Raw genomic sequence first — 18881 nt, 5'->3', positions numbered from 1 at the left:
AAGGAAAATAAGACCAAATTAATTTCCTTAGTAATGATTTTTACTCAGACCATCCTTCCACTGTAACTTCTTTTACTAGTTGCATTTCTAAGTCAGTGTCAATACATGGCTGCAATTCTTTTGCTTTTTCTTCTGTCATTGGTAACTGTTATATTAACCAAAGAATCACTAGTTCATCTAATAACTCTATATGGTTCTCTGACAAATATGCTCTGTTCAAAGAATCTGCTGTATGTAATCCCCTACCTTATTTACATTTCATATCAGGTCATATGTCTGCAAATTAAGAAACATCAGGTACTTTCACAATGGTGCCTTGTACAGATTTTATGAATATGCTTTGCAAATGTCTGTGACCTATTTCCATATGAAGTTCTTTGCCATAGGCATATTAGTGGAATTTTTACATGCAAACATTATACCAAAAAGTTCAATTTCTAGCTAAGCATATCTCTTTTGTACATATGTAAAAGCTCTTGACTCATAGGTAAATGTTTCCTTCTGTTGTATCACACCTGCTATGCTATTAAGGTTGAAACCTGCTTACAATACAAGTGAATAATTTACATCATAATATTTTAATGTTGGTGTTTGTATAAGTAGTTTCTTGAGCATTTCACAACTGTTTACCTATTCAAAGATCAAATTTCAGGCTGCAGTTTGCTCTAACAGCTTCCTTACAGACATAACTGTACCATACATATTATTAGTTACATACATTTCAAGGCTTTATGACATAACTGTCTCAGCAAAGGCATCTAAGCTCCAAGTAGTTCATGCATGCCCACTCCTTCCATGTTGTGGTAATGAACATGACCAAAAAGATGTCTTTATCCATCTTGTTAGAGGTAAGTGCTTGGAGTTTAGTGGTGAGACAGGGTTAGGAGTTGTGAATGAGTGAGTGAATGTGTGAGTGTGTGTCTGCCTGGGAGGTAATGGTAGGGGAGTTAGGGAGGGGCCAGATAGGTGTGTGTGTGTGTGTGTGTGTGTGTGTGTGTGTGTGTGTGTGTGTGTGTGTGTGTGTGTGTGTGTATGCGTGTGAGAGCTGGGGTAGCTGTCATACTTCCACACCATTAGACTAATTTACAGAGTCTGTAACACTGGGTGGGGGAACCACTAACCACCAGAAAAAAAAAGAAACTTATGTCTGAGTGGCATTTAAACACAGTTGGGATTTGGGTTAGGGTAACCACTAGCCAGCAGGACAAATTCCTGTATGAGCATCACTTGAACACTACAGGGATTGGCGATGGGAGAAACACTAGCCAGCATTGATACTAAATATAGTGTGCCTTAAAGGCGCACGTTGAAAAAAGGTTGATGGAACAACTAGACACCATAGGTATATAGTGTGCCATAAAAAGGTACTACAGCAGCTTCAAACACTGTAACCTCTATAAACTCTTACTTCACATAGAAGATATTAGTCCTGTGCACTGTCACGAGACATGAGGGATGTATAATATGAATATGTACATGTAAAAAAACATAGGTGGAAAAATGAGATCTGAACCCCTGATTTACCACAGTGTACTAAGACGTTTGTGTAGTAGGTGTTAATTTATGTGTGTGTTTTACTTTGTACTTGTGTGTAGGAGTGAGACTTGGGGGGAGGGGTGACTGTGTTCACACAATGTGGTCACCATAGTTGCCTACTGCTGAAAGTGCTGATGTGCAATTTGAGTTAGTTAACTATGATTCATACACATGCAGATTAGCAGTTAATGAGGTCTTTCCTCATTTTAGCTAATATGTCTATGAATTACAAAATACAGCAACATGTTAACAGGGCCTTTTTACCACACCTGTTAATGCAATGCAGAGGCACTTTATTGAATCTTTGGTATAATTTGTTTGATATCACAATACAAATTTGTTTTTCCATTTGTACTCTCTCACAAACCAACTGATCCAAACTATGATAATTTGTTTCTATCAGTCTTATGTTTTGCAACGTCATGTACATCTTATTTCTATTTTGCATCAGTAGCTTCTGACTAAAACATTTTGCTTCATGCCCAGAATATATTAATAATGTAAATTGCATTCTTTTAAGCCCCAGTACTTGACTTAAGAAACATATCTACTTCTTCATCTGTGTCTAGTTTAAACAAAACATTTCACTTACTGTTTCTGATATATTTTGAAACTTAGTTGTAAAAGTTATTTTCACTTCAGCAGCATCAATAAATAATACATTTTCATGTTTCTGATTCTTTTCTTACTTGGCTTTCCTTTTACACATCTTTACAAAGTGATTATTTTTTTAACATCTTGACAAAACTGGTTAATTATAGGATGCTTCCTCCACTCATGTCAGCTGCAAAACATGTTTTGTAAATGCCATGTTTCTCACTCTCTTCACCATCAGTCTTCCTATACGTTCTCACTCTATTTCCCATTTTTGCCTTTTAGTTCACATAGCTTATCTTACACAATTCTACTTCCCCATTTAATTCATTTAAATATGTACTTGTAATTTCACTCTCTCTATATAGTTCTACAACTTCTGATATGGCCAATGCCTGCTTCTCATCATAACCTGTACCTTGTGTGATCATATATATTATGCCAACAAGCATTCTAAATTTTACTAATGAAATATGCAACTTATAAATTTAGTCTTTAGCGTGATTCTTTGGTTTAGTAATACAAGCATCTCAGTTTGTAGGACCATCTCCCATGTAAAGAACAAATGAAGCATAAATTAAATTTTTTTCTATACTCACAATATTCCCTCAAATTGCTACTATTTTGTTTGTCTCCTCTTCTAGAAAGGTAAAACTATTAAATAGCTCCAAGTCTTCTTCCCTGTGGATATGCACAGACATGTTACCCCTTCAGTTTCTTTTTTCCCATAAAAATCTTTATTATTGATCTTAAATAACTCAAACATAGTTATACAATTTACAATGGAATAAAACTCAACACTTAAACCCACTTATATAAACATCTTAGATTGTTTTACTGTAAATGTATAACATCATCCTCCTTAATATGATGATGCTACTTCTTTAGCTACTAGCCAGTTTAATTCTGTATTGTCTAAAGCATTCAACACTGTACTCAACTCTGAGAGAGCACATCACCAAACAATAGTTTTTTTTTTGTTTTAACATCCATTTCAGATATCCTAGACTAAAATCTTGATACAACTATTCTCTTCCTTAATCTGATTATCCTACACCTTTCCTCAATCTCTTTATAATTATTTATAGAATTCCCTTTACCTTCAACTTCCTTAACCCATCCAGCTAATATTTCTTTCATAATCTTGTTTTGCTTTCATTCTATGCCATTTTCCTTTTATATAATTTGGTGCTCCATACCTCTATCCCAAATACAGCCAGTCATCAAAAGATAGAATTGTATATGCCAGTTCTGCTAGGATAGAGGGATAGGGTCATAACTATATTCAACATTAAGGTGCACACTCCTTGCCTGAACTTAGGTCAGCAACTGAAGATAAGGACAATTACAAATCCTTCTTTAGCTATTGTAGGGAACTAAGAAATAACACCTGGTGATTTTTTGCACTTATTCATAATGACACCACCTACTCTGATTCAGTAGACACTGCCAATATATTAACAAATAAATACTCTCCCATAATCAGTAAAGAACATGTACTGGAGGTATGTCCAGCACTAAAAATATTGTCCCAATCTGACCTCACACTATACCTGGCTTTTTAAGAAATAGTAGTAAACAAGCAGAGCAGAGACCCTCCTTAAGCTATTTAATTAGGGTTTAGCCACTGGCTTTGTCCCTGAGGTTTGGTGAACAGCAGTGGTGATCCTACTCCATAAGAGTGGCCCCAACACTGACCCTAGGAATTATAGGTCCATCAGCCTAACAAGTCTTATTTGCAAATCCATGGAATATATTACAACTTACTCATAAACTATGACAAAAAAAATTAATCAGGCTAGACCCATAGCAGTTTGGCTTTGTCGAGGGTGGATCCTGCCTAATGAATCTAGTTAACTTCTTTAAAAGGGTAACATGGGGTACTGAATGCAGTTATGTTATCCATACAATGTACCTTGACCTGGCCAATGTTTTTGACGCCATCCCCTATGCTACCATATTTGCTAAGCTTGACGCATTACAAATAAAACCCTGTATAGTAAAATGGATAGCAAATTGGATGAAAGACAGAACTTATGTTGTACAGATAGCTGATATGTTATTAGGGAGCATGAAGGTGATCAGTGGTTGCTGGTGCCTCCTTTGTTCAGCATTTACTCTTCTGATCTCCAGACCATGAAATATGACCAATTGCACTGAAGACTGCAAACTAGAAATCATTGTCAAATCTTTGTCTGATGCCAAAGCCCTTTTAGGAAGAACTTACACTTGGAAATAACTATTGCAATAAAAATTGGCTCAAATTCAGTACTAAAACTGGAATAGTATAATAGGTGGTAAAACCCCCTTCCTCCAGCACACAACATAGGCAACACCCCTGCAAAATGACAATGGTGTTAAACACCTTGCAACTTGGGTTGATAATTCCCTCCTTCGATCATTGTGTAACAACAGTAGTCAGATTGTCATTTTACCTACCACAGCAAATTACCAAAGGGATATCATTCAGATCTAAAGAGCTCATTGTTCTCTTATATTCAGCACTCATTAGGCTGGTTATTAAATGTAATGCCCCCTTTGGGATGCATCTTACTAGAGATCTCACACAACCAGGAAACCTCCTAAGAAGATTACTGGCTTAAAAAAAAACATGCTACCAGAAAAGACAGGAAGCACTGCATCTTTATTCTGTATCTTAAAAACTTCTAAGGGAACATCTATGCCATGGCTTCCATGCCATTAGGGACCCAGTGGTTCTACGTCTCTTGTATCACCACAAATGAAAATAGTCCCACAAATACCAGAACCTTGGATCTGGATTTTTATCAGCAAATAAATAAAACGCATTGGTGAGATAACTGATACACTGATGGTACAGCTGAGCCAAAACCAACCAAGAATCCAAAAAATACCCAGCTAGGCAACAACGGAACCAGTAAAGAAAAAACACCCTGCAGTGTTACTCAATAAATAAATAAATCATCTGGTATTTTATTAAACCATTTGGGGTTTTATTTATTGATTATCACTGTGGGGTGTTTTTCCTTTATTGGTTCCATTGCTGCCCGGCTGGGTATTTTTTGGAACATTGGTGAGATAGGTTGAGATAGGTTCATTACACAGCCATAGCCCACTGGTTTTGGCTTGTATCTCAGAAAAGTATATCCCAAATAACAGAGGCCCCAAAACTGAACCATGGGGTATGCCAGTCGGTACGGGTCTATTGCTTGAGGTGGCTTCCCCTATTTTGACTAGGTGGGTTCTATCAGTAGGCCAGTTGGCTACCCATCTGGTAACATATGGATTGATGCCTAGTTGAGAGAGTTTATTTATTATGCCCGAGTGGGGAATAGTGTTGAAGGCTTTGGCCAGGTCGAGGTAGGTGGTGTGAACTGTCTTCCCCTCATCCATGGCTTTGGTGACTGTCTCAAAAAAGTCAACCAAATTTAACAGACATGACCTCCCCTTGAAGCCAAACTGTGTGGGATTGAGTGTTTGGAGGTTGTCAATGTCCTTGTTAATGAGGTCCATGATAATCCATTCCATGGCCTTGCAGATCAGGCTAGTTAGGCTGACGGGCGTATAATTTCCCAGATCAGTGGACACTCCACCTTTGCGTAAAGGGATGACAGTGGCTGTCCTCCACTTAGCTGGGACAAAATTGATACTCAAGCTTTGGTTGAATAGGGTGCCTAATGGTGCTGCAAGTTCCTGCCTGAGTTCATGTAGAATGCAAACAAAAACCACCAGCCAGTAACCCAAAAAAAATGGGCCTTTTTAAAGTCGAATACATCTACAGGACACAATTTTTTCTTAAATATGTAAAAAAGTATTTCAGATTTATCGATGACCTGATTTATCTTTGTGAATGGGGGATGGAGGAAGTAGATAATTTTTGTTGGAATTACATCAAAATAGATTTGGTATAGAATTTGATGGGCTAAATGTAGGTAAAAACATGTCTTAGCTAGATGTAATAGTTGATATCAGTGAGGGTGATAAAATTAAAACCTCAATACATAGAAAGTTTGAAAGTGGTATACAATATGTAAGGGCACAAAGTTGCCACTCACCCCATACTATTCAATTATACCTTATGGGGAATTTGTACATCTATATAGACTATGTAATAATGAGGACAATTTTATGTTGGAAATTAAAAAAATCTGTAGGTATGTTTAAAAGCAGAGGGCTTAGTGATGAGATACTAGACAAATGTTGGGGCAAGTTTATTAAAGTATATATTTATAAGGAATGTGGAGGTGGAAAAATGACAATCAATATATTAGATGTAGAGAGGGTGGTAAAAAGGAAAATATATATTTTGTAACTACATACAGCAGTTACAGCCAGACTTTAATATATATGGTAAAATTCTATTGGGGATATTTATTGTCCCTTAAAGATCTTTCACAATGGATTAGTGATGTGCCACTGGCTTCATTTAGAAGGGGAAGAAATATTAAAGACTTCATAGTTAAGACCAAATTTGTGGTTCCTGATGTTAATATATCTATAGTTATAACAGAATTTGGAACTTTCACATGTGGAAAGTGTAAAGTCTGTAAATATATAATAAAAAGTTTTAAAAAAAATCAATGGATATAATTTTCAGGTAAAAGACTATTTCTGCTGTAATACTGAGGGCATTATCTATGCCCTCAGATGTCCCTGCAATAAGTTTTACATTGGAGAGACTAAAAGATCATTTAAGGTGAGGTTTATGGAGCATATGAGAGACATTGCTAAGAATAAGAAAGATAGTTCAGTAGCAGAAGACATTTACAAAGTACATGAAGGAATAAATGAAGGTTTAGTAGGAACTGTCTTGGAAAAAAATAAATGTTTCACCTTATGATACTGAAAGCATGAAAAGCAGGTTACTTTTTAAGGAGTCTATTTATATTTTAAAGTATGATACTCTAGCCCCAAGAGGGTCAAATGTGGATTTTAATTGGAGATCTTTTATCTAATTGTTTTATTGGTATATAATTAAGATGTAATTATTCAATTATTGTGTGTATTTTAGGCAGGTGTTTTTGTGTGTTTAGTTGTACTCCTTGGAGGCTTGTGTAGCCAAGACGTCAGAGTGAGAGAGAAAAAATAAATCTTGGCTGGTGGGATTTGTTCGTATTAATCATTCATTGGAGTTTTACTTTATGTACAATGCAGCCTGGGATGTTATCAGGTCCCAATGAGGCTGTATTTTTGCCTTTGAGACAGCAATAATGACCTGATCACTAGATATAAGGGGAAGGGGGCAGGTATTGGGAATGTCCTGATTTACTGATGGGGGGAAAGAGGAGTGAAATTTTCACTGAATCTGTCAGCCAGCAAGTTTGCTATATCTACGGCATTTGTATATGTAGTGTCCTTGATCATTAGTTCTGAACAGATCTGGGTGCTACATTTTAAATTACGGACATATGTGAAGAAGGCCTTATGATTACCTCTAGTACCTCTTGCCTTAACCAACCATTTGCAAGTATGTTTACTTTACTATTACTATACACTTACATACATAATTTCTTAACTTTCTCACCTATATTATATTCTTTCATTATTACTAATAAGATTACATGCCCAATTGTGTCAAATGCCTTATTAAGATCTTCTCTCTTCTCTCATGATTTTCACTTCTTCTTTTCTATTCATAATATCATCCACAATTTCTCCATCATTAATAATTATTGACAATACAAGCATAAAGTTGCTGTAGCTTCCATAGGACAGATGGAAGAATATGTTTTAGTGAAACTTCCAAACTAAATAATAGTTGAACAAACTCTGATGACGTCCAGATTGCAATGAACGAAAGCACTCAATTCTTTGGTTTTAATTTTATTGTTTAAATAAAGTTTATGGTTACTTTTATCAAAAGAGACTTTTTTTTATTCAACTATTGTTTAGTTTGGAAGTTTCACTAAAGCCTTTTCTTCCATTTGGCCTACAGAAGCTACAGTAAGTTTCTACTTACGTGGTCAAATGTTCCAGGTGGCCTGGTTGGATTCCTGATCAGTTACTATTGGTCTAAGCTTCTGCATCATTAGTGGCCAATAATTCTTGACAACACTTCCCCTTTATACTAGACATTCTATCTTCTATAATATTTTCCATTTTAGTTTGAAATCTCTTTTGTATTATTTTCATAAAGATCTTATACATTTTATTATTTAATATTATTGGTCTCCAGTTTTTTGATGGTCTTCTATCTTCCTCTTTCCATATGAATTTAAGTACTCCACTACATAATTTTTATATATAAAACCTCCATTTAACCATTCATTCAAAATCTATTTTTTTGCCAGTCACTTAAATTTTTATACATTTCGTACTCTATTACATCTGGGCCTATAGCTGAATCTGTATTTACCTGTTCTAAAACTTTATCTTGGTCATTTAAAGAAATCTCCTTCTCCAATTCTTTATTCTCTTTTTCTGTTAACTTGTTTTTACTTTCCATGTTTTTTCACTACCTTCTTTTTTCTTTCAACATTTCTTGTGCATATTGCACTGTACTATTCTTTATCTTTTCCTGAGTGCTTTCTATTTCTCCTTTCTCTCATTATACTACCATCTTCCTTTACTAATCAGCTTAAGTAACTCAATACTTCTTCAATTCTTCCATGTAAAAATATTTTTTATTTTTATTTATTTATTTTATTTATTTAACCGGGGAAGTCCAACAGGACACATGTCCTTTTTCAGTGGAGGTCCGGGGAGAAAAGCTCCAGTTATACCAGTAAAGTACAGAATAAGAAGCACAAATATATACCTCTATGTCACAGAAATGTCTAATACAAGTCAAGAAATGGTGAGTAGGAATACTCTACTCTATTACATATTTTTTGTACATGTAACAAGGCTAGTCACTCATAGAGTATATAACAGTATTATTCTAATGGTATAGGAACAGCAGGTCACAAGTGGCAATTTTATACATGTTTTGTAGTGAGACTCACAGTAAGCAGTTATCAGATTATTAGTTATAAGTTTCATGGAGTTATTATAGAGAAGATAGTGATGAACAAGTGAATTTTAGAGTTATACTTTTATACTTTTACTAATTTGGTATGTTAGTGGTAATTGTGTGGTAGAAAGCATTTGGATAGGTGCTTGTGGAGACTATAGAGTTATTGATCAGCCAGGAGTTGTGCAAGGGCAGATCCATTTGATAAGGAGGTAGTTTTTAAGGCTTATATTTGCTTATATAACAATTCTTGTATTTTATTTCTTGATTTCTTTCATATAATTCTTTTTTCTTTGTCAAAGTACTTTCTGTCATTATGTTCTAAATCTTCCAATGCATCATTGCATATTCTTTTATATTTTTCTTTGTCTACTTTTCTCACATCATATTGCCACTGTAAAAAACATTTTCACATAAATATCATCCACCATTCAGACCAGTTTTTCAAAAAATGTTCTCATAGTAATATATTTCCATAACTGTATTACAAGCCTATTTTCATCTGTATTCCTTGCTTTCTCATTTATCCTTTTTATTCCTTTGTCTATTTTTATATTTTCCTTGTTTACTTTTATCTCTACAAAATATACACCAGGATCTTTATTAAATAAAGCTTTCGGGTCTACACCCTTCATCCACCATTCTCTCCCTCAATTTTCTTATAGTTTTGCCTACATAGAATGAGGTGCAACACACACAAGTAGCCAAATATACTACTCTCTCCGCATTACAAGCAGTAATTGTTCTCATGGTAAATGTCTCATTAGTTATAGGATGTGTAAATGTAGCATCACCTGTATAATGTCATTGCAACAAGTACAATTATAGCATTTCACTGTGGAACACAGGTCTGAAATCAGGAGGAAGTTGCCCACCAATGCATTAAGTAAGCATATATTGGATGAAGGTGTGGGACATACTTTTAGATTTAGGGTCCTTTGTGAGGTAGAGGTAGGTCTGAGGAAGGGTGACATTAATAATTTATTGGAATTGAAAGAACTAGAATGGATTATTAGACTTCAAGCTGATGTAGCCCCAGGCCTAAATAATTCAGTTAGTCTAAAGCCCATTCTGGCTAAAAGACAGAGAGAAGTTTTATAAGTTTAAGTTTTAATTATTAATTATTAATTTTTAAGTATGGTGCATGTGATTTCATATGAAACAGTATAAAATTGTTTATTTATAAAAATATATATGCTTTATAGATGTGATTTTTATGTGCTACTTTGCATATATTTATTGATTCATTGTAGCTTTAAATTTTTATTGTTAGGTGGGTTGGGTTGAAGCATGTGACTTTATGTTCTCCTATTTAAATGGTGATTTTTTATATGTTAAGTTATACTGATGAAGGGTGTAGACCCGAAAGCTTTATTTAATAAAGATCCTGGTGTATATTTCGTTGTTTTATTCAAGCAGTTGCAGTAACACCTATTGCTGAATTTACTTTTATCTCTAGCCATATTGCAAGATGATCAGAAAATCCTGTTTGAACTACCTTCCCTTCTGCTATAACTATAGCTTCTGATGCTGTAAAATAATCTATTTCATAGGTTCATAATTCATAGGTGTGTACTAGGCTAATGGCCCTGGAGCCTTTACAAGCCTAGCCCATAGGATTACCCTGGCATTGTGCCACCCAACCTTAGTTCCTAGTGCCTCTGTTGAGTAGAGCCACTGGAGTCATCCCCGGCATGAATTTTCTATTTTTGATCCACTCATCAAGATTTCTCTTGAAGAGGGTCAATGACGTGCTCTGCTTGACATGTATGGGAAGTCTATTCCATAGCATGGGCTGTCTCTGGGTTATGAACCTGTCCTTCCAGCATGTTCTGTTGATTGTGATAATGAGGTTGAGGTCTCTGGAGTGTGTGGTGCGGAGAGATTGGGATTTCTTTAGATGTAGCATTTCTAACAGAGCTGGGTCAGACATGGCTTTGTAAGTCAAGCAGAGATCACCTCTAAGTAGGCGATATGAGACAGAGAATAGTTGGAGTTTTTTGAGTGTGTCCATATAGGACAAGTATTTAAGGCCTAGGTTCCTCTTTGTGAGGTACTTTTGTGGCCTCTTCAGTTGTTGCAGGTGGCTAGTGAGGTACATGCGAAATGGGGCATTGTACTCAATGACTGGCCTAATGAGGGAAGAGTAGAGGGAGACAATGACCTCTTTCTTCCTGGATGCTATATATATATATATATATATATATATATATATATATATATATATACACACACACACACACACACACACACACACACACACACACACACACACACACACACACACACACACCATGGTAGCTGATAACCATTTAGGATTGCTATAACATGTATTTGCCCCATGTACAATAACTATAATTCACAAAATGTCTCTGTTAATAAGAATACATGCTTACCTTGTATGCCTTTACACTCAAAGGTGCTATTAAATTGCCCCACACTTCACACATGTCCATTTATTTGTTTTCTTTACTTTGAATCCTTACCACATACTTCTATTTTTTTTTATTTTCTTCTGTCTTCTTTTCTGTTACTCCAGTTTTGTCTTCTTTTACTTTCACTGCATATGCTTTTTTTCCCATCTCACCAAAATTCTTCACGATTGTCTCTGCATCCTCCTTTGCTATTTTCTCCACATTGTCACCACAGGAGAAACAAGTCCTTCATGTCCTGGCTCACTCTGTACCACATTTCTTTAAGTAAATCATCCTGCAACCCTCCTGACTGGAGAGATGTAATTATGCAGCCATCATTTACTGACTCATTTCCATCAAACAGGTTTCTTTGAAACATTTCCTCAGAATCCTATACACATTCTCTGGCCTCGATATTTACTTTCACCTTCACTTCTTTCAGCACTCCGTCATCTCCTTCTCTCTCCACCTGCCTCCCTGTTTCTCCAGGGCACCTCTGGGCCTGGAATGGAAAGAGGAAGTGCTCCTCCAAAATGGTTCCCACTCACAGCAATGATGGGTAGGGGAAGTTCCCCAACGGCCTGGCCAAATTTCTAGTGGTAGTGAAAATATCTCCTCAGGTTTTCCCTGAAAAGAGGCCACTAGCCAAGTGGGACTAACCCAGTCAACAAAGAATAAATAAATGAATAAATAAATAAATAAATAAATGTTACCTATTAACTAGTAGTCAATGCACAAGTAAGTATAGCACAAGTGTGTGTGTGTGTGTGTGTGTGTGTGTGTGTGTGTGTGTGTGTGTGTGTCTGTGTGTCTGTGTGTGTGTGTGAGTGTGTGTGTGTGTGTGTGTGTGTGTGTGTGTGTGTGTGTGTGTGTGTGTGTGTGTGTGTGTCTATCTGTGCATATGTCAGTCTGGAGGACTACATTATAGCAGTTAGAAGATGTCGATGCTGTATGTGTGTCAATGTGTTTCTGTGAGTGCGAACAAGTGTGAAGAGACTTTGTTGAATCTTATGTGTGTATATGTGTACATGTGTGCATGCATGGATGTTTGAATATTTTGTGTGACTGTAGAAGGAGGCCTATGTTAACACAATGGAAGTGCTTGGTTTGGTAAGGAGAACATATTTCCCACATATAGAAAGCTTAAGCTCTTTTATCTTTCTTTTTCCATAGCAGTTCTTCATGAACATTTTATTTATAATCCTTTATATCTATTCAATGTATGATTTCCAAACTAGATCTTAAAATGCTCATCAGAGTGATAATTCTGCATGTTAACTAATTAGGCAAACCGAACAGGCATCTATATAAAAGCAAATCTTTTTATTAACATTTATATAGAATATATAGGTTAAAGTTCAAGGGGTTCACTTGTTCAAAAATTCTTTGTGTCATTCTTTTCTTAAAATTCATACTTCAGGCAACATTTATATATAATGTAAACCTCTGTGTCAGTTCAATTAATACTGTTGAAGCTGAATATATTACTGCCTTGTGACTGGGTTTCGTCAACAACTGTAACTTAAACTCTTATTAATTACTGAATTCACACTTATTTTTAAAGCAATCATTTTTTATACATATAATAACCACATTGTTAATTTGGTTTGTACTATACAACCTGAACTACAATATTTCTCCTTTATTAATTTTCAACATTATAACAAAATTAATCCAATTAAATGAAGGTCAGGATTCCATAAAGTTCATGGAATCTAGTGCAGTTCATTAAGTTTTACACAGAAGTTGCATTTAAAAAAGTAATATGCAAATATGCCTCGGTGTACAGAGAATAACTAGTATAAAACGGATCTATTAAGTAAAGTCGGTAGACTCTTGAGCAGTTACATCTAATCTGTTTGTCAAGAAAAGTTTTTCATAAACCAGGATGTGCTTTAGCAATGTACATCTATGGAAATTATACAAGCTCAATGCAACTAACAGAAATTTACTAAAGGAATACAAATTTACAGCAATCCATCCACCAAGTGGCAAATATTCACAAACAATTATGGATTTTGTCATAATAATACATTCATCATAATATACAAAATATGCAAAATTTCAAGCAGAAAATCAATTAAGGCAAAAGACAATTATGGCCATTTTGCCATGGCTAACAGCAGCAAGCAATTGGTGTGGGGGGCATGTATGGCTAGTAGCACATACACTCAAGGAAATAGGGAGACAGTAAAGCAGATGTTGAATAATGGAGAAGAACAGGGAAACATAAGAGGTAAGATGAAACAGGAAAATCTGAGGGACAGTCAGAGGGACATGGGTAATTTTTTTCTTGTTTTGGACATTAAAATGAATGAAAAAGCCAGGGAAGGAGGAGGGGAGGGCAAAACAGCAGGTATAAACATATAACATATATCACAATACATGACCGACAAAGGTTGGAAATAAACATAAAGCAGAGGAAAGGTACACAGACAGCATACTCTACAACACTGGTGAAGGAAAATAGACAAAATGGGCAAGGATGCATACCAGCCATGGTGGAGTTCAAAAACACATATGTACCTATGGACTAAGCAGTGCTGAGATGTTGCAAACTGTGTGACAGTCACCTGCATGTGTATGGCTGATGGTAGGCACATGCTGTAGGGAAATAAATGAGAATTGCAGTACAAAGGGGATATTGAATCCATTCATCAAGTAGTCTGTCTGCAGTGCATGTGTAAGCCAATCAGTGGTATGGATGAACAAATCCAGCCAAGGTAATGCAGTGTAAGGCAAGTGGAGGATAGACTAAAACCTCCAATCCTGCATATGAAAGGCAAATAACCAGGCATGGTGCCAAACAGCAGTACTGTAGCAAGACTGTGTTTGTTTAATATACAGATAAGTATGCACAACCCAAACATATCCAAAATGGAATGCAAATGTCTTTTACATATGCCATGTCAGAGGCGACACAGATGGGTTGTCGTATATGTGTACCCTGCAGTAGATTAACATTGTCCTATCAGAAAGCAATGTCACTACCCATGAGCACACCAGTGACATGGAATACTGAATGATAAAACATGTACGAGTAATGCTGCATAAGGAATGCCAGCTTGTGTATAGGAATGAAGAAAACAAAATCCTGGGTAATAGTCAAAATGCAAGTGTCACACTGCCAGCTCAGCTATCTGGAATTTTTTAAATACTTCTGTGTCATTTGTGAATATTGATATGATTTTTATAGAACTGTATGTTATGTACTGAGCTAAAATGTAACCACAGCATGCTCTGCTGGCTTAGAACAGAAATGTATATAAACTATATGCCTGCGCAAATGTATGTTTTAATAGTAGAACCTGGTACATGCAGAGTTAATTGCAAAACTTCAAGAAAATAAGTTGAAATTAAAGTGTTTTATGACTAGGTCATAAAAGTTAGTCTGGGTAGGGTGCCTTCTGCATTGTTTTGTAAGTGTTTTATTGTTTTATGTTTTCTAGCAACTGCAGACATCTGAAGGCTATGTATTTTTCACACAGAGATGTTAAATGTTGGACACTGGGCGTCTAGCCTGGGAACTGAAGACAGGTGATGTCATCAAGCTAACCCAGCAGTAATATTTGATATTAATTTAGGAGACTGGGCATTTTGTATTTTGTCTTTGACCTGGAAATATCCATTCATCATCATCACCATCACCATCATCAGCGGCACTTGTCTTGCTCTGTAAGTAAGTTTTTTAGGGCATAGCAACTCTTTTAGATAGGAATATAGTAAAGATTAGATTAGATGTTTTCTGTATTTATTTGAGACTGTCCTGCAATGTTGTTTTTAAAATATTTCCTGTGATTTTGAACACTGAAGTTATTGTGTTCATTGACTGAGTATTGGCTTGTTCATTTATTATTTATTATTAAATATATTTAAACCTATCTTTATGGTTGATATTTGTGAGACATATTTAAGCTCTTAAAGCACTTGCATATGTATTTGGTGACACTCTACAGGCCACTCCTAAATAGCCTTGCAAGTCTTGGTCACACTACCATTTAGTTAATAGTAACATTACACAGTAGGATTGGACACCCTTTGGAAGGGCCTTATAGTAGCTGATAAGTAGGGGTTGGTGGCAGTGGAAACTACCTTATAGTCTGGGCAGAAGGGGGCATAGCCAGTAAACCTGTGCCAGCCTTCCCCAGGTGTGTGTGTGTGTGTGTGTGTGTGTGTGTGTGTGTGTGTGTGTGTGTGTGTGTGTGTATAAACCAAATCTCTGAGTGTGCGTGTCAGCTACTTGGGCAGGAACACAAAGCACTGGCTGGAAAAAGAGGGTGCTGGAGGTCTTGGCTTGGCCTCTTAGCTGAGATCTTAACCATATAGCTGAGCCAGTGGGGAGTCTTATTGGGGATCTGGAGAAAGAGGGAGAAACCAGCCCCAGACTGAATGTAATCTCTGTATGCTCTTATGGGAAATTGCACTTTGCTGTATGTGTACTTGTCATCCTCCCAGTGTAAACGTCCCCTAGCTGTTGCCAGTGGTGTAGATTTAGGCTCCTTGATTACTGGGCAAGTGCAGGGGTGTCACAAGTATAAATGGAACAATGATGAAATTCAAACAATTGCCAGCACCTTACGTGCATGTACCTTGCATTTGTATAATGGCCAAAATGTTAGCACGTGACAGTATTGTAACAGTGCAACAAAAAGATAATACTGATGCTATAGAGGAAGGATAATGTACACCATGTATATGTGCAACATATATGCCAAAGCTAAAGGGGAAAAGGAGGTAGACAACTCAGGCCCACATCAGTGAAGAAATGCCAGCAAAGGAAAGCAAGCACACAATAAAAGCAGGCAACCTTATCTAGGTGAACACATTGCATATGCATGTGTTCACCACATAAGGTAGTGTGGAAGTCCACCAAAGCAACATTGAAGCAAATGGCAAATATATGTCAAATTGGCAGACTGCATTGCTGATGATTACAAACATGTCTGTGTTGAAATTACACAAACACAGTAATGTGCCACCATTAAATAGCAAGATGCATAGGTACACAAAATAAGATTCAGTATCACATACACATTTATACTGTCTTGTCAACATAATACAACAGGTACAACAAACACCCTTTTATACAGCATATATATATATATATATATATATATATATATATATATATATATATATATATACATAGATACACACATACACACACACACACACACACACACACACACACACACATATATATATATATATATATATACACACACACACACACACACACACACACCATCTGTGTATATGACTGACCAATGACAGTTCTGTGAACAGCAGCACAAGAACATGGAATAGCTGAATGTACACAATCCCAAAGTATAAGGCCATTTGTGTCTCAGTCATAATATGTGTGGAGACATGTACATGTATATAAATCATTGCATGTGTACTGCAAATTTCTAAATATGGCATGTGTGACATCTGTGCTCTGGCTCAGTAATCAAGGAGCCTCAATCCTCACCACTAACACCAGTGAGGGGTGTCCACATTGGGAAAGATAACAAATACCCACACAGTAAAGTACAATTTCCCTTAAGAGCACACAGAGATCACAGTAAGTCTGTGGCTGGTTTCTCCCTTTCTCTCCAGATCCCCAGTAATACTCCCCACTGGCACAGTTATAGAGTACAGATCTCAGCCTAATGGTCAAGCTAAAACCTCCAGCACCCTCTCTGTCCAACTAGTGCTTTATGTCCCTGCCCTAGTAGCTGACACACACACACACACACACACACACACACACACACACACACACACACACACACACACACACACACACACACACACACACACACACACACACACACACACACACACACACACACACACACACACACACACACACACACACACTTTGAGATATGAGTTATATACAAACACTCCTGGGGAAGGCTGGCACAGGTTCTCCAGCTATGCCTCCTTCTCTGCCAGGCAATAAGATAAAATCACTGCCACCAACCATTAATATCAGCTACTAATAAGGCCCTTACTAAAGGGTGTCCAATTATTACTGTGCAGTATTATTATCCAAATGGTAAGAGTGATTCAGGGCTAAAGCTATCGGAGTGGCTTGGCCAGTATCACTACACAAAACAGCCACAGTTGAAAGGTTTAAAATATTTGACAATAAATAATAAAAAAACACAAGACAATACTTCTTACTACACAGTGCTAGCCAAGAGTTCAGATATCACAGAAAAATGCTTAAAATAATACAGTAGAATAGATCTGACATCGATACAGAAAATAGCTGGACTAAACTTACTATTTTCTATCTATATCTAAGAGCAATCACAGTTCTAAATAAACTTACATATAGAGCAAAGCAGAGTACTGGCGAGTTGTTGTCAGCTTTTGACAAAATCCAAAATTCTCTGTCTCTGAGAAAGCCCTTTAAATTGACAATACATCATGCTGACTCATTTTTGATTACATCATTCTTAGCACTTCTCTGGTTTTCCTAGGCTAATGGAAACTCAGAGTTTAACATAGCTTTGATCTGGCATCTGGTCAGGAAACCACAGTAAATAAAGACATTATATATGTAAAATCTAACAATTAACTCTGGTCTCTAAACAAAAGAAAGAATATGCTGGTTCAGACACAACAGCTCCGAGTTTGAGGCAAACAGTCATACAAGGCTTGACTTATCAGCTTTCTTCCAGCAGAGTGCACTGTTGTTACATTTTTGATGTTCAACATTTAACACCATTTTCTATCATTTAAGAGAACACGCCTGTGGCTTATAGTAATATTTACAAATGACAGAATTATTTACAAAATTATATCTAGCTAGGCTGGCAGCCATCACATATCTTCACAGCATGTATGCAAATGTGTTCATGCATGCTGTAATATAACAGAGAAGAACAAACAAGGCATTCAGGAATGATGCAAAGTAAAGCATCAACTTAACTGCATATACAATAACAGACCAGTGACTGTCTATGCAGTATGTGAGGGATACCTGCCCATATATAGCAGTCACACTAATTTGGTATAACATGGCACAATATTTGCCACTACATGCCATGCACAAAGCCATTGTGCCAGTGTGAAAGCCAGTGGCGGCTGGTGACTTCAAATCACAGGGGGGCTGCAGGAGACGCTGAATGGGCGGGGTCAAAGGGAAGGGGTGTGGTCAACCATAAAGGGGAGGAGCTATGCACAAAACCACAAAAAAACTAACTTTAATTAAATACGCTGCCCTGGGTGGCAAACCATCATTATGAAAGTCCAATCAAGACAAAAATAAGTGTAGAAGAATAAAAATATTTCAATGCATTGGCTGCATGACAGCTTACTTAATATCTAGATGGAAACAAAAGGTTGTGAGGCATGAAAAAATAAATTACTTTTTAAATACATTACTGGAATGCCAGTCAAAATCAAGT

This window comes from Protopterus annectens, chromosome 12.part0 (assembly GCF_019279795.1).
Source record: "Protopterus annectens isolate FY-2018-M chromosome 12.part0, PAN1.0, whole genome shotgun sequence".
Lineage (NCBI taxonomy): Eukaryota > Metazoa > Chordata > Ceratodontiformes > Protopteridae > Protopterus > Protopterus annectens.
The sequence above is the reverse complement of the archived record's forward strand: the minus strand, read 5'-3'. Positions refer to the sequence as shown.